The sequence below is a fragment of the Anomaloglossus baeobatrachus genome, chromosome 8 (genome assembly GCF_048569485.1).
Source record: "Anomaloglossus baeobatrachus isolate aAnoBae1 chromosome 8, aAnoBae1.hap1, whole genome shotgun sequence".
NCBI lineage: Eukaryota > Metazoa > Chordata > Amphibia > Anura > Aromobatidae > Anomaloglossus > Anomaloglossus baeobatrachus.
Window position 1 is genome coordinate 230,975,144 of NC_134360.1, and position 19,310 is coordinate 230,994,453.

Below are 19,310 nucleotides of genomic sequence, written 5' to 3' on the forward strand. Positions count from 1 at the left end.
GTGTATATGTATGTGTGTGTGTACAATTAATTAAAAAAAAATTATATATATATATATTTTACGCATACATGCATGCATACCTACATACATTATTTATTAATCTCACGCACCATGGGTGTGAAGTGTCCTTCATTTTCAGCCATTGCTAACCCTCCCATCCCCGGTTGTCGGTGCAGCTGCTGGTTTACTCCAGGACAGGAGCTGCCTGGGTGAATCTTTCTGTCTTTGCGGGCTCTTATCTATACAGTAATATATACTGTTTAAAATGGGAACTAAACCCAAAAAATTGCATTGCAGTTTTGGTTCCTAGAAGGAGCTATTGATCTATAGCTGTTGGATGCCTAGTGGTCAGGTTTGTGCAGGAGCTGTGGCTCTGCGCGTGGCCGCACTGTACCGTATGCAGTATTTCCCGCTCTGTGACCGGTTTATATAGGGGTCATATTGGCCACCGCCGTTTGAGAGCTGGGCCCATCTTCACTACACCTCGTGGTTCTGCTCTATCTGCAGGCAAATAAACCATTTATAATGGTTTCCTGTACAGCCTGCAGGGGGCAGTCTACTAAATGTGAGTTACTGCCAGTGGAGCGTTTGTCTGTTACTTTGTACATTGTTTATATGTCAGTCTGGACTGTACAAGTTCTTATGACCATGGAGTACGAGGCCTTATTTCTGTACAATACTGTTTTTGATTTTTTTTTTATTTTGCCATTTTGTATATGTACAATCAAATAATTTTAAACATGAATTTCTATATAACTTGTGTGTCTTGTCATTTTTGCTCTCACTTATTAATTTTCAGCTTTGTAGCCATGTACTGCAGAGGGGGATTTGCCCCTTCCCTGACAGCAGGTAGAAAGTATACAGACACTGACTGAGCATGTGCGACTAACAGGTGCATGCGCACATTTCTATACACTAAACACCAGGTGGCGCCATAATATGCAAGTAAATATCCCCTCCCCCCACGAGCACACGCCTCCATGCTGTGATGTTTCTTAAGCCTCCTTCACACATCCTTGTCTCCGGTACGTGTGACATCAGTTTTCACACATAGACCCATTAAACGCAATGGGTTTACTCACGTCTGTGTGTTCCACACAGTGACCTGTCTGTTTTCTGCTGGCCGCACGGATGTGACATGGACCACCCACTGATGTGATCTGTGTGACACGTACCGGAGAACACATGGGTCACAAAAATATAAATCATTTTTATACTTTCCTGTCTCTGGCGCTGCTGTCGCTTCCGGGTCCTGCTCATTATGCCTCATGAATATTCACTGCACTAACTGCAGACCTGGAAGTAACAGCAGCGTCTGAGACAGGTAAGTAGACAAGTCCATGTTACCCAGATATCACATGGAGAACATACACACTGACACACAGATGGCCTTTCCTACCTTCCCCACAGACTGTCACACACACACACGTGTTTAATGCACGGATGTGTGAAAGAGGCCTTAGTGTTTCTTGCACTAGCTTATAACCGCCCTTGGACCTTTTATTATATATTGGCACAGTTAATGAAAATTATATCTTCGTAAAACAACGTAGTTCATTATTTTTCCTCACTTCTGTGTCCTTTTACCAATGTATTTATTTAATTTTCATATCCTATTTAAATCTTGCAATTTGCACCCCAGCTCCATGGCCTAATATTAGACCCTTTCTTCTTTATTGAATATATAACACAGACCCTACTGGATTGTATGGAAATATGAGCGTGCTCTGATTTAAAATTGCACAGGATCCACCAGTCACAAATAGTTGATGGTCACAGCTCACCTCCTCCTCCTGTATAATGAATAACCCCTCCATATACAGTAGATAACACAGGATCCACCATACACAATGTCACAGCTCACCTCCTACTGTACTGATGACCTCCTATATACAGTAGATAACACAGGATCCACCATTTGTCACAGCTCACCTCCTCCTGTACTATAACTGCTCTATAGCTGGGAGAACTCATTGTACAAGAGGAGGAGGTGAGCTGTGACTCCCTATTGTGTGTTTGCAATATTTAGTGTATATATGTAATCCTGTTTCTGATGAGACTTCTGAAGTATTCAGTTCACACCTGCAGTCCTGTAAAGTGGCCATAGGATTTATAATTTTTTTTTTTTTTTTATTCCCTTCATGATCCCCTTTTAGACATTGTAGCGTTTTGGAATAACAGATCCTCTTTTCTGGGTGATCCTAAATTGCCTCGGCCCCGCTTTCACTCCCTTGGCCTCCGTTATATCCTGCGTGTGGTGGCGGGGGATAATGTGGCACAGTGATTATTTGACGTACCAAAGTTATAATTTCGGTTATTTGATACTTAGACATAGGAGTATTTAGGAATAAGAGAGGGGAGAAAATTTAGCAAGTGCCAGATCTGTCCAATCATCTTGTGAGTATGGGGGCCGCCTGACGGCAAATGTTTCAGGAGATTGTTTTCAACTGCCTAAACCTCTTGTTCCTAGTGACAGTCTGGCAGCATAAATGTCTATAAAGGAGAGGAGGAACATTTGTTGGCCTGTCTTAAAGGGAAGGTGTGGTGTCCCCAAATTTTTTTTCAATAACTGGATAAAATGTAAAGTATTAATGTTTTAATTAAATAGTTTTTAATTGAGCAAAATATAAAAAAAAAATTAAAGTTTGATATTTTCCCACTCTTAACCACTAGGGGGAGCAGCTGCTGAACTCCTACAAAAATCCCACTGTAGAAAAAAACCTGGATTACAGCTGCAGTAAAGTGGGCAGAATCTGCTCTCCTGTGTGTGATCTCACAGTTCCCCCTCCTAACCTGGGTGTTTCCAACAGATAAGAGAGAATGAAATGTAGGGACACAGTGCAGAGTCATTTTGTTGGTGACCGCAAATGTCTAAAGTGTCACCAAGGACTGCTGCATAGTGCTCCCCACATAACGCTCTGCATACCCCGGTCCAGCAATGCTCTGCCACATGGACGCACACAGTGTGTGTGTGTGTGTGTGTGTGTGTGTGTACACCTTGTATGTACTGTGTGTGTGTGTGACAGCACCCAGCATGAGGGCAGCGGAGCCAGCATGTGTATATACTATATACCGTATGAACACTGTGTATATTCTGTGTGTGTGACCGAGCAGCATGAGGGAGGCAGAGCCTGTGTGTGTATATATAATATATACTGTGTATTGTGTTTGTATATACTGTGTGTATATACACTATATACTGTGTGAACACTGTTTGTGACTGAGCAGCATGACTGTGCAATGCTCTGCACGCACGACCACCCGAAATGCTCTGCCACATGTACGCATACACAATGCTCTGACCCACCCACGCACGCAATGCTCTGCCACACGCACATCCGCTGTGGCCGGGGAGGGGAAGGCATACACTACTCACACAGGCCGATAGGTGACAGGCCATGGGGGGGAGAGCATGGGGGTGCCATTGGAGACAGTAGCATTGGTGGCGGCGGGGGGTGGGAGTGGCGCCAGTACACTACTCCCACGGGCCGAACAGGTAACGGGGCAAACTTCAGCACACAGCATGACCGCTGTGAGCTGCAGAAAGATGGCGCTGATCTCCTCCCTCTGCTGTGATCTGGCCAGCCCAGGGGGCGCGTCCATTTCACAGCAGGGAGCTCTCCTGTAATAAGCCTTGGGTCGGATTCCGACTATCAGAGTCTTATTGCACAGGGGCTGCCATAAAGCAGTGAGTTACTGTCTGTACACACAGCGAGATTGCTACTGAGATCGCTGCTGAGTCACGTTTTTTGTGACCTCATTAGCGATCTTGCTGTGTGTGACACTGAGCAGCGATCTGGCCCCTGCTGTGAGATCGCTGCTCGTTACACACAGCCCTGGTTCGTTTTTTTATTGTTGCTCTCCCGCTGATAAGCACACATCGCTGTGTGTGACAGCGAGAGAGCAACAATCCTGAATGTGAAGGGAGCAGGAGCCGGCGTCTGACATCCTGCGGTAAGCTGTAACCAAGGTAAACATCGGGTAACCAAGGTGGTTACCCGATATTTACCTTCGTTACCAGCCTCCGCAGCTCTCACGTTGCCAGTGCCGGCTCCTGCTCCCTGCACACGCTAAGCGCTGGTAACTAAGGTAAACATCGGGTAACCATACCCGATGTTTACCTTAGTTACCAGTGTCCGCAGCTTCCAGACGCCGACTCCGTGCAAGCGCAGCGTCACTTGCACGCCGCTGCTGGCTGGGGGCTGGTCACTGGTGAGATCTGTCTGTTTGACAGCTCACCAGTGACCATGTAGCGATGCAGCAGCGATCCTGACCAGGTCAGATCGCTGGTGGGATCGCTGCTGCGTCGCTAAAGTGTGACGGTACCTTAACTGTCGTTACACACAGCAAATTCAGCATGGCAGCCCCCAGTAAAATTAGAATGAAATAAAACTAAATAAGCAGTGATTTTAATTTTGTATTAATACTTGATATCATAATCACTTTTTTTAATACAAAAATAAAAAAATGCGACACCTTCCCTTTAATATACGTCCAAGCCCCCCTTCCCCTCTCTTTCCAATGCCAGTTTTACATTTGCAGGACCGACCACAAGTGAAACTGTCCACATGCTTCATACGGGAAAAGCTTTTGCTTAGAGGGGAAAACAGAATCTAACACAGACTCCATATAGTTTCCAAAACATTAAAACAAACCGAACAGTGTAAAAAGAATGAATTGTCTGCTGCTGGGACGAGAGCGGGTGTCTGACCCCATTGTCGTTTAAACAAGACCCTTGGAAGTTTGATCTCTCCCCCTCCCCTGAGCTCTGCCCCAGCCCTTTCTTCTCATCTTGCACAGTGGTTTTATGGGAAATGTGGCAAATATAGTGCCTTGAAAAAGTATTCGGCCCCTTAAATTTTTCATCCTTTTCCCACATTTCAGGCTTCAAACATAAAGATAAAAATGTTAATGTTCTGGTGAAGAATCAGCTACAAGTGGGACACAATTGAAGAGGAACGAAATTTATTGCTTATTTTCAACTTTTGTAAAAAATAATAAACTGAAAATTGGGGCGTGCAATATTATTCATCCCCTTTACTTTCAGTGCAGCAAACTCACTCCAGAAGTTCATTGAGGATCTTTGAATGGTCCAATCTTGTCCTAAATGACTGATGATGATAAATATAATCCCCTGTGTGTAATCAAGTCTCCGTATAAATGCACCTGCTCTGTGATAGTCTCAGGGTTCTGTGTAAAGCACAGAGAGCATCATGAAGACCAAGGAACACAACAGGCAGGTCCATGATACGGTTGTGGAGAAGTTTAAAGCCAGATTTGGTTACAAAATGTTTTCCACAACTTTAAACATCCCAAGAAGCACTGTGCAAGCGATCATATTGAAATGGAAGGAGTATCATACCACTGCAAATCTACCAAGACCCGGCCGTCCATCCAAACTTTCATCTCAGACAAGGAGAAGACTGATCAGAGATGCAGCCAAGAGGCCCATGATCACTCTGGATGAAATCCAGAGATCTACAGCTGAGGTGGGAGAGTCTGTCCATAGGACAACAATCAGCCGTATACTGCACAAATCTGGACTCTATGGAAGAGTGGCAAGAAGAAAGCCATTCTTATTTCTCAAAGATATCTATAAAAATAAAAAAAAAAGTGTGATTTAAAGTTTGCCACAAGCCACCTGGGAGACACCAAACATGTGGAAGAAGGTGCTCTGATCAGATGAAACCAAAATCAAACTTTTTGGGCACAATGCCAAACGACCTGTTTGGTGTAATAGCAACACAGCTCATCACCCTGAACACACCATCCCCACTGTCAAACATGGTGGTGGCAGCATCATGGTTTGGACCTGCTTTTCTTCAGCAGGGACAGGGAAGATCGTTAAATTGGTGGGATGATGGATGGAGCCAAATACAGGACGATTCTTCCAGAAAACCTGTTGGAGTCTGCAAAAGACCTGAGCCTGGGACGAAGATTTGTCTTCCAACAAGACAATGATCCCAAACATAAAGCAAAATCTACAATGGAATGGTTCACAAATAACCGTATCCAGGTGTTAGAATGGCCAAGTCACAGTCCAGACCTGAACCCAATCGAGAATCTGTGGAAAGAGCTTAAAACTGCTGTTCACAAACGCCTCCATCCAACCTCACTCAGCTCCAGCTGTTTACAAAGGAAGAATGGGCAAGAATTTCAGTCTCTCCATGTGCAAAACTGATAGACACATTCCCGAAGCGACTGCAGCTGTAATCGCAGCAAAAGATGGAGTGACAAAGAATAATTTAAAGGGGATGAATAATATTGCACGCCCCAATTTTCAGTTATTTTTTATAAAAGTTTAAAATAAGCAATACATTTCATTCAACTTCACAATTGTGTCCCACTTGTTGTTGATTCTTCACCATAATATTTAAATTTTTTATCTTTATATTTGAAGCCTGAAATGTGGGAAAAGGTTGAAAAATTCAAAGAGGCCAAATACTTTCGCAAGGCACTGTATGATGTGAAAACTTTCCTGGTGGAGGATGACTGGATTAGGAGTGAAACGTCAATAATACGACTGTAAAAAAGCGACATGTTGCGCTGCATTAATACTGGTGATCTGCAAACTATTGGAAGCGGCAACACTGTCACCCCAGGGTCATTAGTTTCGCTCATGGGGGCTGCAATCATATGGAAACACCGTACCAGTGCACACAGTATACGCTGTTACGTTGGTTGCAGATCCAAGAACATTATGGCACTTGCTATCATGTGACTAAGGCCGGTGTCACACTTGCGAGTGCCTCGCATGTATCTCGCGCGTCTCTTGCGTTGCATCACCCGGCACAGACTCACTCTCTCCTCACAGGAACGGGTCGGTTACATGTATCTCTACGCAGCTGAGACGCTGCTGTCCAGAGTGTGTGTGGCCGTGACGGGTGATGCAAGTTAGCCAACAAAAAAAGTCACATCACAAGATGGCTACAGATATAACTTTCATTGACCTCCTATATAGTTATTATACTGGATGTACTGGCAATTATTAGATACGGTGTTGCACCTCTTGCAGCCGTAGCCTGAGAACATGCCCGCTTCACCCGGCTTGGAAAGCTTCCTAACTAGAATGCCCTGAAAAGGTAAGAGATACATCTTTGGTAATTATCACAAATTTGGAAACAGGTGCAATATTAATGACTCCTATGTATGCAAGACGTGCTCAGTTTGCACTGATCAATATGTGCAGTGCACTACTGGCTACGTACAGGAACACATAGCCAGTAGTGATGAGCGAGCACTACCATGTTTTGGTGCTCAGTAGAGTTGAGCGAGTACCTTACTATTCATACTCACTATATCGAAACGAGTGCTAATACTCGCGTATTCATTCCAAATAGCGTGTGCAATGCAAGTCAATGGGGAAAAACTTGCAAAGCAACGAGTAACCCGAATGCCGTACTATTCATGCGAGTAGCAAATAGTGTGGAATTCGGGTTACTCGTTACATTGCGAGTTTTTCCCCATTGACTTGCATTGCACACGCTCTTTGGAATGAATGCGCGAGTATTAGACAGTACTCATTATGAGTATTGCGAGTACGAATAGTTAGATATTCGCTCAACTCTAGTAATGATGAACATGCTCGGGTGCCCGATACTCATAACTAGGGATGAGCGAGCACTACCATGCTCGGGTGCTCAACTCATGTACAGAGTATAATGGAAGTCATGAGTGCCAAGCACCCGAGTATGTTAGTTCTCGCTCATCACTAGTTACAAGTACCGAGCATGGTAGTGCCCGCTCATCACTAGTTACGAGTACTGAGCAACCGAGCATGGTAGTGCCCACTCATCACTAGTTACGAGTACTGAGCACCCGAGCATGGTAGTGCCCGCTCATCACTAGTTACGAGTACTGAGCAACCGAGCATGGTAGTGCCCGCTCATCACTAGTTACGAGCACTGAGCACCCGAGCATGGTAGTGCCCGCTCATCACTAGTTACGAGTACTGAGCACCTGAGCATGGTAGTGCCCGCTCATCACTAGTTACGAGTACAGAGCACCCGAGCATGGTAGTGCCCGCTCATCACTAGTTACGAGTACTGAGCAACCGAGCATGGTAGTGCCCACTCATCACTAGATACGAATACAGAGCACCCGAGCATGGTAGTGCCCGCTCATCACTAGTTACGAGTACTGAGCACCCGAGCATGGTAGTGCCCGCTCATCACTAGTTACGAGTACTGAGCAACCGAGCATGGTAGTGCCCGCTCATCACTAGTTACGAGTACAGAGCACCCGAGCATGGTAGTGCCCACTCATCACTAGTTACGAGTACTGAGCAACCGAGCATGGTAGTGCCCGCTCATCACTAGTTATGAGTACAGAGCACCCGAGCATGGTAGTGCCCGCTCATCACTAGTTACGAGTACAGAGCACCCGAGCATGGTAGTGCCCGCTCATCACTAGTTACGAGTACAGAGCACCCGAGCATGGTAGTGCCCGCTCATCACTAGTTACGAGTACTGAGCACCCGAGCATGGTAGTGCCCACTCATCACTAGTTACGAGTACTGAGCATCCGAGCATGGTAGTGCCCGCTCATCACTGGTTACGAGTACTGAGCAACCGAGCATGGTAGTGCCCGCTCATCACTAGATACGAGAACCAAGCAGCACACATAAGCAACACAAGGGCATAACTACCTACTAATCTGATAAAATACAGGCATCAAAATAATTCACATTAAAGGTTTTGTGACTTTATGCAAATGCAAAACATCCCAGACTCGCACTGTATGATGAATCGCTGATGAAAAACATGCTATAAAATCAAATAGAAACAGATGTCATGTTATTATGCAGTGAAAGGAATGATCGGTGACGTACAGGCGTGAACACAATCTATAGAGGTTGTAACATTTGATTCCAAAGGAAAGGTAAAATGATGCAACATTTTATAAGAAGTCCTGCAATAAACATCATGCAAATGTAGGTACAACGCCGGAACATGATCATTGCATGGGCTGCGTCCTAGAAAATGGTTTCACAGCAAAACTTTCTCGGTATCATCACACTGAATGTCTGTCTTGTGGATGAGCAAACATATGTCAAAGCAGGCATTAACAATAGCTACAGTCCGGGCCCGCCCGAGCAGAAGCCGGTGCTGATCAGCGCCTCTGTACTCATAGTGCAAATGGAAAGAGGGTTGTCAGAGTGGATAAAGAAAAAAATGTAATATAATGTGCCATGTTTTGTTGGAACCAACAACTTTATAGAATACGCCCCATAAAAAATAAAAATAAACTTTCACATGTATGTATGTTAACTTTGCAGAACTTGTGAGCTTTTCAGTTTGCAATAGAACAATTTTCACTCTAAATGTAATCACATCATATGCGCAGTTCACACTGGATATGATCACAGCATAGGAGATGCAGTCGCCTATAGCCGGGGGCTGCATATGTGCGGGGTGTAAGTGTCATCCTCTGAAACTAGCAAATAAAAATAGCAGCCGTAAGTAAGTGATTAAAAAAATAATTCAGCAAGTTTTATATTGTTTTAAAAATAAACGTTTATTTAAATATTAATAAAAAAATAAATTAAAAAAAAATTGTGATTGCATTGAATAATAACGGGAATGTATGTGTGGACTAGACAGCAGGCAGGATGGGGGGCAGGTAAATGAGTGTTTATAGGATTTTTAAAGGGGTTGTCCAGTCACTAGATACGGATGACCCATAGGATAGATCATCACATCCACCTGCCGGAGTCACTGTTTGTCAATTGGTGGAATTACCCACTGAGCCGATATTGATAACCTACCCAAAAGGATTGGACGTTAAGGCTATGTGCCCACGCTGCGGAAAACTCACGAAATTTGCTGCGATTTTTTCCCGGAAAATCCGCGGATTTTTTTAAAAAATCCGCAGTACAGCGAGTCCCCAGCCATTTCTATGGCATTTCGGAACTGCTGTGCCCAGGCTGCGTTTTTTTTCCGCAGCAGAAATAATGCGAATTTCCCTGCGGAAAAATCTGCAGCATGTGAATTATTCCTGCGGATTTTTCTGCAGGGTCCCATACTTACCTGCCTTGATAGAAGACACCGGAGTCACTTCCTCCGATGCAGAGGAGCGTGGTAGAACCAGGAGCAGGAAGGAGGAGGTGGGCGGAGCCTGCATGATCTCCGGTCATGTGACCGCCGGAGCTAGTTCAGGCCTGCCCACCTTCTCCAGCACAGTGCAGACACGGCCGGAAAGTGAAGTGCTGCGTGATTGAGGTAAGTATGAACACCCGATCACTCAGCACTTGTTCTGCATTGAGGATGCAGTGCCGAAGCCATGGTACTGCATCCTCAATGCAGAATGCCCGCAGCACATCCGCAGCATGAAAACACACAAAGTTGTGATGCGGTTTTCTGGGCGCTCCTGCGGAATGTCCTGCGGATATATCCTGTCCCCATGCGCACATAGCCTAATAGAAAAGTGGTGGGCAACCCTTAGATCTACAGTACCAGGCAGCGGCCAGTACACAGCATACAGCGCTGTGCTGTTCTGCTCCATCCACTGATAACAGCTGATAGGTGTGTGTGTGTGTGTGTGTGGGGGGGGGGGAATAGGTCTCAACCCCTCAGCTATCGTGTTTCCCCAAAAATGAGCCCTAGCATGATGTTTAGCGTATGCTTGAAATACAAGCCCTACTCCAAAAAAGAAGCCCTAGTTACAGCAGGGCTGGCATTAGGGTGGGGGGGGGGGTGGTGAGTTAAACTGCGCAATATCTCAGGGACCCCAGCAGTTATAATCCGAGGTTAAGATTGTTTAAGGACCTTTGATGATTTCACAGCCATGTGACCATGATGTCACCAAAGGTCTCCTAAAGAGAACCTGTCAGGTCCAATATGCACCGAGAACCACAAGCAGTTCTGGGTGCATATTACTAATCCGTGCCTAACTGTACCAGCATCTAGAAGCATAGATAAAGAGATCTTTAGAAAAAGTATTTCTAAAGATCCTTTATGATATGCTAATTAGGCCAGGGACTAGTCGCAAGGGCGTTCTATCCCCCACAGGGGCGTGCTAACATGCTATTCAATGCCCAGCGTCATTACATGTACCTGCTTCCGTTGTCACCGCCTCAGACACCAGGTTTAGGCTCAGTGCGCATTATCAGAAGTCTCGGCACTTACGGTCATGTGCACTATGAAGCCGTGTGTACGCATTCCGGCTTGAGGGAGGTCTAGTGCGAATGACCGGAAGTGCCACGACTTCTGATCATGTGCACTGACCAGAAACGGTCTATGCCGATGAACCTGGGCATTGAATAGCATGTTGGCATGCCCAGAGGGGTATGCAAACATGCTAAGAGGGCGGAATAGTCGGGGGAACTAACGCCCTTGCGACTAGTCCCTGGCCTCATTAGCATATAATAAAGGAGCTTTATAAATACTTTCTCTAAAGATCTGTTTATGTATGTTACTAGATACAGGGACAGTTAGGCCGGTATTAGCAATATGCACCCAGAACTGCTCGTGGTTCTGGGCATATATTGCACTGAACAGGTCCCCTTCAATTGCAGGAGTCTAAAGCTGAAGAGGAGACAGGCAGGTGTGTGTGTTTGATATTGCCTATCTTTTGGAGCAAAAAAAAAAAAAGAAAAATAAATAAATAAATAAATAAATATATATATATATATATATATACACACACACACACACAACCCCTGACAAAAATTCTGGCCTCCCCTGGCTCTGAGGATGTTCATTCAGTTGTTTACTTTTGTTTAGAAAAAGAAAAAAATCACAGACGGCCCAAAACTACAGTCATTTCAAATGTCAACTTTCTGGCTTTATGAAACACTACAAAAAAAAAAAAAATCATGAAAACATAATGTGCAGCCAGTAACTGTTACTTTTCAAGACCAAACCTGGGGAAAAATTATGGAATCACTCAATTCTGAGGTAAAAATTATGGAATCACCCTGTAAATTTTAATTCGCAAAACTAACGCTTGCATCAAATAAGATCTGCTCGTTAGTCTGCATCTAAAAAGGAGTGATCACACCTTGGAGACCTGTTGCACCAAGTGGACTGACATGAATCATGGCTCCAATACGAGAGATGTCAATTGAAACAAAGGAATCAAACTCTTAAAAGAGGGTAAATCACCACACAATCTTGCAATAAATGTTGGTTGTTCAGTCAGCTGTGTCTAAAATCTGGACCAAATACAAACAACATGGGAAGGTTGTTAAAGGCAAACATACTGGTAGACCAAGGAAGACATCAAAGCGTCAAGATAGGAAACCTATAATAATAATGTTTTATTTCTATAGCGCCAACATATTCCGCAGAGCTTTACAATTCAGAGGGGACATGTACAGACAATTTGAGACAAAACAAAAAAACAAAATTAAGATACCAGGAGGAGTGAGGGCCATGCTCGTAAGCTTACGGTCTATGAGGAAATAGGGGTGGCAGAAAAGGTGAATGGGGGGGGGGAGAAAAGCTTGTTATATATGGTCCAGCCATCGATTTAATAGGGTATTTAAAACCAGCTACATAAACCCGTCATTGGCCAGAATTTATACAGGTACAGGGAACAAGTATTGGAAGTACATTTTTTGTTATGAAGGGAAGAATTGGACTAGATTAGATCAGGGCAGTGAGGTGATAGGCTAGTCTAAAGAAATGCGTTTTTAGGGCCCGCTTAAAGGTGTGGATGTTAGGAATTAATCGGATTTTTCTTGGTAGTGTGTTCCAGAGCATAGGCGCAGCTTGTGAGAAATCTTGAAGATGGGAGTGGACGGTTTGAATTGTTGAGGATGTCCGTCTTAGGTCATTAGCAGAGCGGAGGGCACGGGTGGGGTGATAGACAGAGATGAGGGAGGAGATGTAGGGGGGTGCGGAACCGTGGAGAGCTTTGTGAGTGAGAGTGATAAGTTTATGTTAGATTCTGTAGCGGATAGGCATCCAGTGCAATGACTGGCAAAGAGCAATATGTCTCCAAAACAGGAAATGCACAACAAAACAAATGAGGAAAAAATGGGAGGAAACTGGAGTCAATGTCTGTGACCGAACTGTAAGAAAACTCCTAAAGGAAATGGGCTTTGCATACAGAAAAGCTAAACAAAAGCCATCATTAACACCTAAACAGAAAAAAAAAGAGAATTTTGTTACTTACCGTAAATTCTTTTTCTTATAGTTCCGTATTGGGAGACCCAGACCATGGGTGTTTAGCTTCTGCCTCCGGAGGACACACAAAGTACTACACTTAAAAGTGTAGCTCCTCCCGCTGAGCTTATACACCCCCTGGTAGCCAGTCCTAGCCAGTTTAGTGCAAAAGCTGAAGGAGAATAGCCACCCACAAGTAGAACTGAGTAAGAACCGGAACAACCGGAGACTCTGTCAACGACAACAGCCGGTGATAACACGCAGAACAAGAAAATTGCCAACAGGCAACAGGGAGGGAGCTGGGTCTCCCAATACGGAACTATAAGAAAACGAATTTACGGTAAGTAACAAAATTCTCTTTTTCTTTATCGTTCCTTTGGGAGACCCAGACCATGGGACGTTCCAAAGCTGTCCCTGGGTGGGAATAAAAAGAAAAAACTAAGAAGTAGGCGGAGCCTAACTTCACAAGTGGGCGACAGCCGCCTGAAGGATGCGTCTGCCCAAGCTCGCATCTGCCGAAGCATGAGCATGCACTTGGTAGTGCTTCGAAAAGGTATACAGGCTAGTCCAAGTGGCAGCCTGACAGACTTGTTGAGCCGTAGCCTGGTGCCTAAAAGCCCAAGAGGCACCGACAGCTCTGGTCGAGTGTGCTTTGATCTCCGGCGGGGGAGGCACCCGAGTACTCTGGTAGGCGTCCGAAATGGTCGATCTAATCCAACGGGCCAAGGTCGGCTTAGAAGCAGAGAGGCCCTTGCGCCGGCCTGTGGTTAGCACAAAAAGAGAGGTGCACCGCCTAAGTGCAGCGGTGCGAGACACATAGATCCGGAGAGCACGCACCAGATCTAGAGTATCCAGCGCTTTCTCAAAGCGATGAACAGGGGCCGGACAGAAGGAAGGCAAGGAAATATCCTGGTAAAGGTAGAAGGTAGAGACCACCTTAGGAAGAAAGTCCGGGGTCGGACGGAGAACTACCTTGTCTTGGTGAAAAACCAAAAAAGGTGACTCCGAGGAGAGCGCAGCCAAATCAGAGACTCTCCTGAGAGAAGTTATGACAACTAGAAAGGCCACCTTTTAAGAAAGACGATACAAAGAAACCTCCCTAAGGGTCTCGAAAGGGGGTTTCTGCAATACCGTGAGGACCAAGTTAAGGTCCCAGGGATCCAAGGGCCGCCGATAAGGCGGAATGATGTGAGACGCACCTTGCATGAAGGTGCGGACCTGAGCCAGCCGGGCGAGACGCCGCTGGAACAGCACTGATAGAGCTGAGACTTGTCCCTTGAGAGAGTTGAGGGACAGTCCTAGCTGCAGACCGGACTGTAACAAAGACAGAAGGGTCGGCAACGAGAATGGCCAAGGAGAATGGCCGGAAGAGCGACACCAGGACAGGAAAATTTTCTAAGTCCTGTGATAGATCTTGACGGAGGAAGACTTACGGGCCCGAGTCATAGTGGAGATGACTTCAGGAGGAATACCAGAAGCCGTCAAAATCCAGGACTCAAGAGCCACGCCGTCAATTTGAGTGCCGCAGAATTCGGGCGGAAAAACGGAGCTTGCGAGAGCAGGTCTGGACGGTCCAGAAGATGCCACGGCATCTCCACGGACAGTTGGAGCAGGTCCGGATACCAAGCTCGTCTGGGCCAGTCCGGTGCAATGAGGATGACTCGACGGCCCTCCATTCTGATCTTGCGCAGGACTCTGGGCAAGAGAGCTAGAGGGGGAAACACATAGGACAGACGAAACTGGGACCAGTCTTGAACCAGAGCATCCGCGGCGAAGGCCTGAGGATCGTGGGAGCGAGCCACGTAAACCGGAATCTTGTTGTTGTGACGGGATGCTATTAGGTCCACGTCCGGAGTGCCCCACTTGCGGCAGATTGACTGAAACACTGCCGGGTGCAGGGACCACTCACCACCGTCCACGGATTGACGGCTGAGATAATCTGCCTCCCAGTTTTCTATGCCAGGGATGTGGACTGCGGATATGGTGGACTTGGAGTCCTCCGTCCATTGAAGGATGCGTTGTACCTCCATCATTGCCAGGCGGCTGCGTGTCCCGTCTTGGTGATTGATGTAGGCAACCGCTATCGTGTTGTCTGACTGGACTCGAATGTGCCTGCCCGCCAACAGGTGGTGAAAGGCTAGGAGAGCTAGAAGCACAGCTCTGGTTTCCAGCACATTGATTGAAAGGGCTGACTCGGACGGAGTCCAAGTGCCCTGTGCTCTGTGGTGGAGATGTACCGCTCCCCAGCCGGATAGGCTGGCATCCGTGGTGAGAATCACCCAGGACGAAGTCAGGAAGGAGCGCCCTTGGGACAGGGAGAGGGGTCGAAGCCACCACTGAAGAGAGCTCCTGGTCCGTGGCGACAGAGCCACTAACCTCTGTAAGGAGGAAGGCCGCTTGTCCCAACAGCGGAGAATATCCAGCTGCAGAGGACGCAGATGGAACTGGGCAAAGGGAACCGCCTCCATGGAGGCCACCATTTGACCCAGCACCTGCATCAGACGCCTGAGGGTATAACGGCGGGGGCCTCAGGAGAGAGCGCACCGCCAACCGGAGTGACAGCTGTTTGTCTAAGGGCAACTTCACAAGTGCCGGCAAAGTCTCGAACTGCATCCCTAGGTACGTGATACTCTGGGTCGGAGTCAGAGTGGATTTGGGAAGATTGACAATCCACCCGAATTGGGCTAGGGTGGTGAGAGTGAGCGAAACACTCCGCTGACAGTCTGCGCTGGATGTACCCTTGACCAGAAGGTCGTCCAGATAAGGAAGCACTGCTAACCCCTGGAGGTGCAGGACCGCAATCACTGCCGCCATGACCTTGGTGAATACCCGAGGGGCCGTGGCTAACCCGAAGGGGAGAGCCACGAATAGGAAATGATCCTCTCCTATCGCAAAACGTAACCAACGCTGATGTGACACTGCGATTGGCACATGTAGATAGGCATCTCTGATGTCGATGGACGCCAGGAACTCCCCTTGGGTCATAGAGGCAATGACTGATCGCAGAGACTCCATGCGAAAATGCCGCACCCGGACATGCTTGTTGAGAAGCTTGAGATCCAGGATGGGCCGGAAGGTACCGTCCTTTTTTGGAACTAGGAAGAGATTTGAGTAAAAACCTCTGAACCGTTCCTGAGCGGGAACTGGGACAATCACTCCGTTTGCCTGCAAGGACGCCACGGCCTGCGAGAAGGCGGCGGCCTTGGAGCAGGGGGGAGTTGAGAGAAAAAATCTGTTTGGAGGGCTGGAAGAGAATTCTATCCTGTAGCCGTGAGATATGATGTCTCTCACCCACTGATCGGAGACTTGCTTTAACCAAGCGTCGCCAAAGTGGGAGAGCCTGCCACCGACTAAGGACGTGGCTGGAGCGGGCCAAGAGTCATGAGGAAGCTGCCTTAGTGGCAGAACCTCCTGCGGTCTTCTGCGGACGCGCTTTTGGGCGCCAGTTGGATTTCTGATCCTTGGCTGAGTTAGCGGACGAGGCGGAAGGCTTAGAGGATGACCAGTTGGAGGAACGAAAGGAACGAAACCTCGATTGATTCCTACCCTGGGCGGGTTTCCTGGTCTTGGTTTGTGGCATGGAAGTACTCTTCCCGCCAGTAGCTTCTTTAATGATTTCATCCAGCTGTTCACCAAACAGCCGTGAACCAGCAAAAGGGAGCCCAGCAAGAAACTTCTTGGAAGAAGCATCTGCCTTCCACTCTCGAAGCCACAAAATCCTGCGGATAACTAGAGAATTAGCTGAAGCCACCGCAGTGCGGTGAGCAGCCTCTAGCATGGCAGGCATGGCACAGGATGAAAAAGCTGAAGCCTGAGCAGTTAAGGTAACCATCTCAGGCATAGATTCCTTGGTGAGGGAATGCATCTCCTCTAGAGAAGCAGAGATGGCTTTGAGAGCCCACACTGCTGCAAAAGTCGGGGAAAACGCGGCCCCCGCAGCTTCATACACAGATTTGGCCAGAAGGTCATTCTGACAGTCAGTGGAATCCTTAAGTGAGGTGCCGTCAGCCACCGACACAACGGTCCGGGCTGATAGCCTAGACACCGGAGGGTCTACCTTTGGGGAGTGAGACCACTCCTTGAGCACCTCAGGTGGAAATGGAAACCAGTCATCAGAACCACGCTTTGGAAAGCGTTTGTCAGGGCAGGCCCTGGGTTTGGTTACAGCGGTCTGAAAACTGGAGTGGTTAAACAACACACTCTTCACTCTCTTAGGCGAGGTAAACTGATGTTTTTCTGCCAAAGAGAGTTGCTCCTCTGACACTGGCGGATTGAGATCCAGCACAGAATTAATAGAAGCAATCAAATCACTAAGATCTGAGTCACCCTCAGAGAAATCGATGGGATACATAGCCTCCGAGCCCCCAGTGAGGGCATCCTCCTCATCTTGAGAGTCAGCTCTTGAGACAGAGCCGCGGGATGGGGAGGGGGAGGAAACCCTGCGCCTTCTCTTAGAAGGACGGGGTCTGGGATCAGATGATGAATCCTCCGTGAGCTCCGATGGACGGAGGTCAGAGGATAGGAGTCCTCTGTCAAGAGTATTAGAGGCACCCTGTGAGGGGGGCTGATGCATATTCATCAAAGTTCTGGACAAAAGCCCCATGGACTCAGCAAATGACTGGGATATGGACCTAGAAAAGGACTCTACCCAGGCCGGGGGTTCAATCACAGGTGCAGCAGCAGCCTGAGAGACCACTGGGGGTGAGACTCCAGGCTGTGGCACCGCCAAGTTAGAGCAGACATGAACCCCAGGGAGAATATACAGAGGTCCACAACCGGAGACCGGCTGTGGCTTACCAGACCGCTAAGTGCGGTGTTGTGTGCCCTCCAGATCCCGAAGCCCGGTCCCCCAGTCACAGCACCTCAGCAGAGATGCAGAATGCAGGATGTCCCAGAGCAGAGTGAACTCTGCCTGAGAAGAGGGCGTTCATATAAAAGAGGGGGAACTGGAGGGCTATAGAGACCTGCAGGGAAGGAGGGACGCCCCAGCAGTGGGGAGTGTCCCTCCCCTGTGTAGAACGGCCGCCGGGAGGAGCCGAACCTGTCCCTCTGCATGAGTGACATGCGAGGGCAGGAAAATGAAACTAGGCCTCCGGCGAAGCCGGGGCCTAAATTTAAGCGGCGAGGCCGACAAGCAGGCACCATCGGCGCGGTTCTCAGGCAAAAGCTAGAGAACCCGCCGGAAAAGTTAAAACAATCACATACAGCATACTCTCCCCTTACAATAAAGAACCGGGACCCCCAACATAAACGTCTCAGGTACTTAGCTGCTGAGACGCAGGGCCATGTCCCTGGGGATGAGTGCTCCGGTCCAACAGAATCCTCAAGGGGCTGTGGATGGACACCGGACTCCTGCCAGGCATGGAGACCGTGCTGGCTCCCACTTCAAGCCAGAGCCCAGAAGGGATGGTGAAGAAGCGTGGCATGTAAGGCTGCAGCCTTGTAAATCAACCTTAACAACACCGCCGACACAGTGGGGTGAGAAGGGACATGCCGGGAGTCCAGACATGGACCCGCTTTTCTTCAAACTCTTTCCAAAAGTCAAACAAATCAGATGAGAATGCATGTGTGGATGTATGCCTCCTGACACAAAGCAATAAACTGGCTAGGACTGGCTACCAGGGGGTGTATAAGCTCAGAGGGAGGAGCTACACTTTTAAGTGTAGTACTTTGTGTGTCCTCCGGAGGCAGAAGCTAAACATCCATGGTCTGGGTCTCCCAAAGGAACGATAAAGAAAACAAGGTTACAATGGGCTAAGGAAAAGCAATCATGGACTGTGGATGACTGGATGAAAGTCATATTCAGTGATGAATCGCGAATCTGCATTGGGCAAGGTGATGATGCTGGAACTTTTGCTTGGTGTCGTTCCAATGAGATTTATAAAGATGACTGCCTGAAGAGAACATGTAAATTTTCACAGTCATTCATATGGGGCTGCATGTCAGGTAAAGGCACTGGGGAGATGGCTGTCATTACATCTTCAATAAATGCCCAAGTTTACATTGAAATTTTTGATACTTTTCTGATGCCATCAATTGAAAAGCTGTTTGGGGATGATGAAATAATTTATCAAGATAATGCCTCCTGCCATAGAGCAAAAACAGGTACAATGACATCGCCTGCAAATAGTCCGGATCTCAATCCAATTGAAAATCGTTGGTGGAAGTTGAAGAAAATTCTCCATGACAAGGCTCCAACCT

At 47.3% G+C, this 19,310-nt stretch overlaps 1 protein-coding gene across 1 annotated transcript in view; it reads left to right on the plus strand.

Annotated features, from left to right (window-relative positions):
• SLC35D1 (solute carrier family 35 member D1) overlaps window positions 1-740 on the plus strand; it is a 37,634-nt gene extending 36,894 nt beyond the window's left edge. Inside the window, exon 12 of the mRNA XM_075321138.1 lies at window positions 1-740. This exon is cut by the window's left edge and continues 1,397 nt beyond it. The gene's annotated coding sequence lies outside the window, so the exon portion shown is untranslated.
• Window positions 741-19,310: the final 18,570 nt, after the last annotated feature.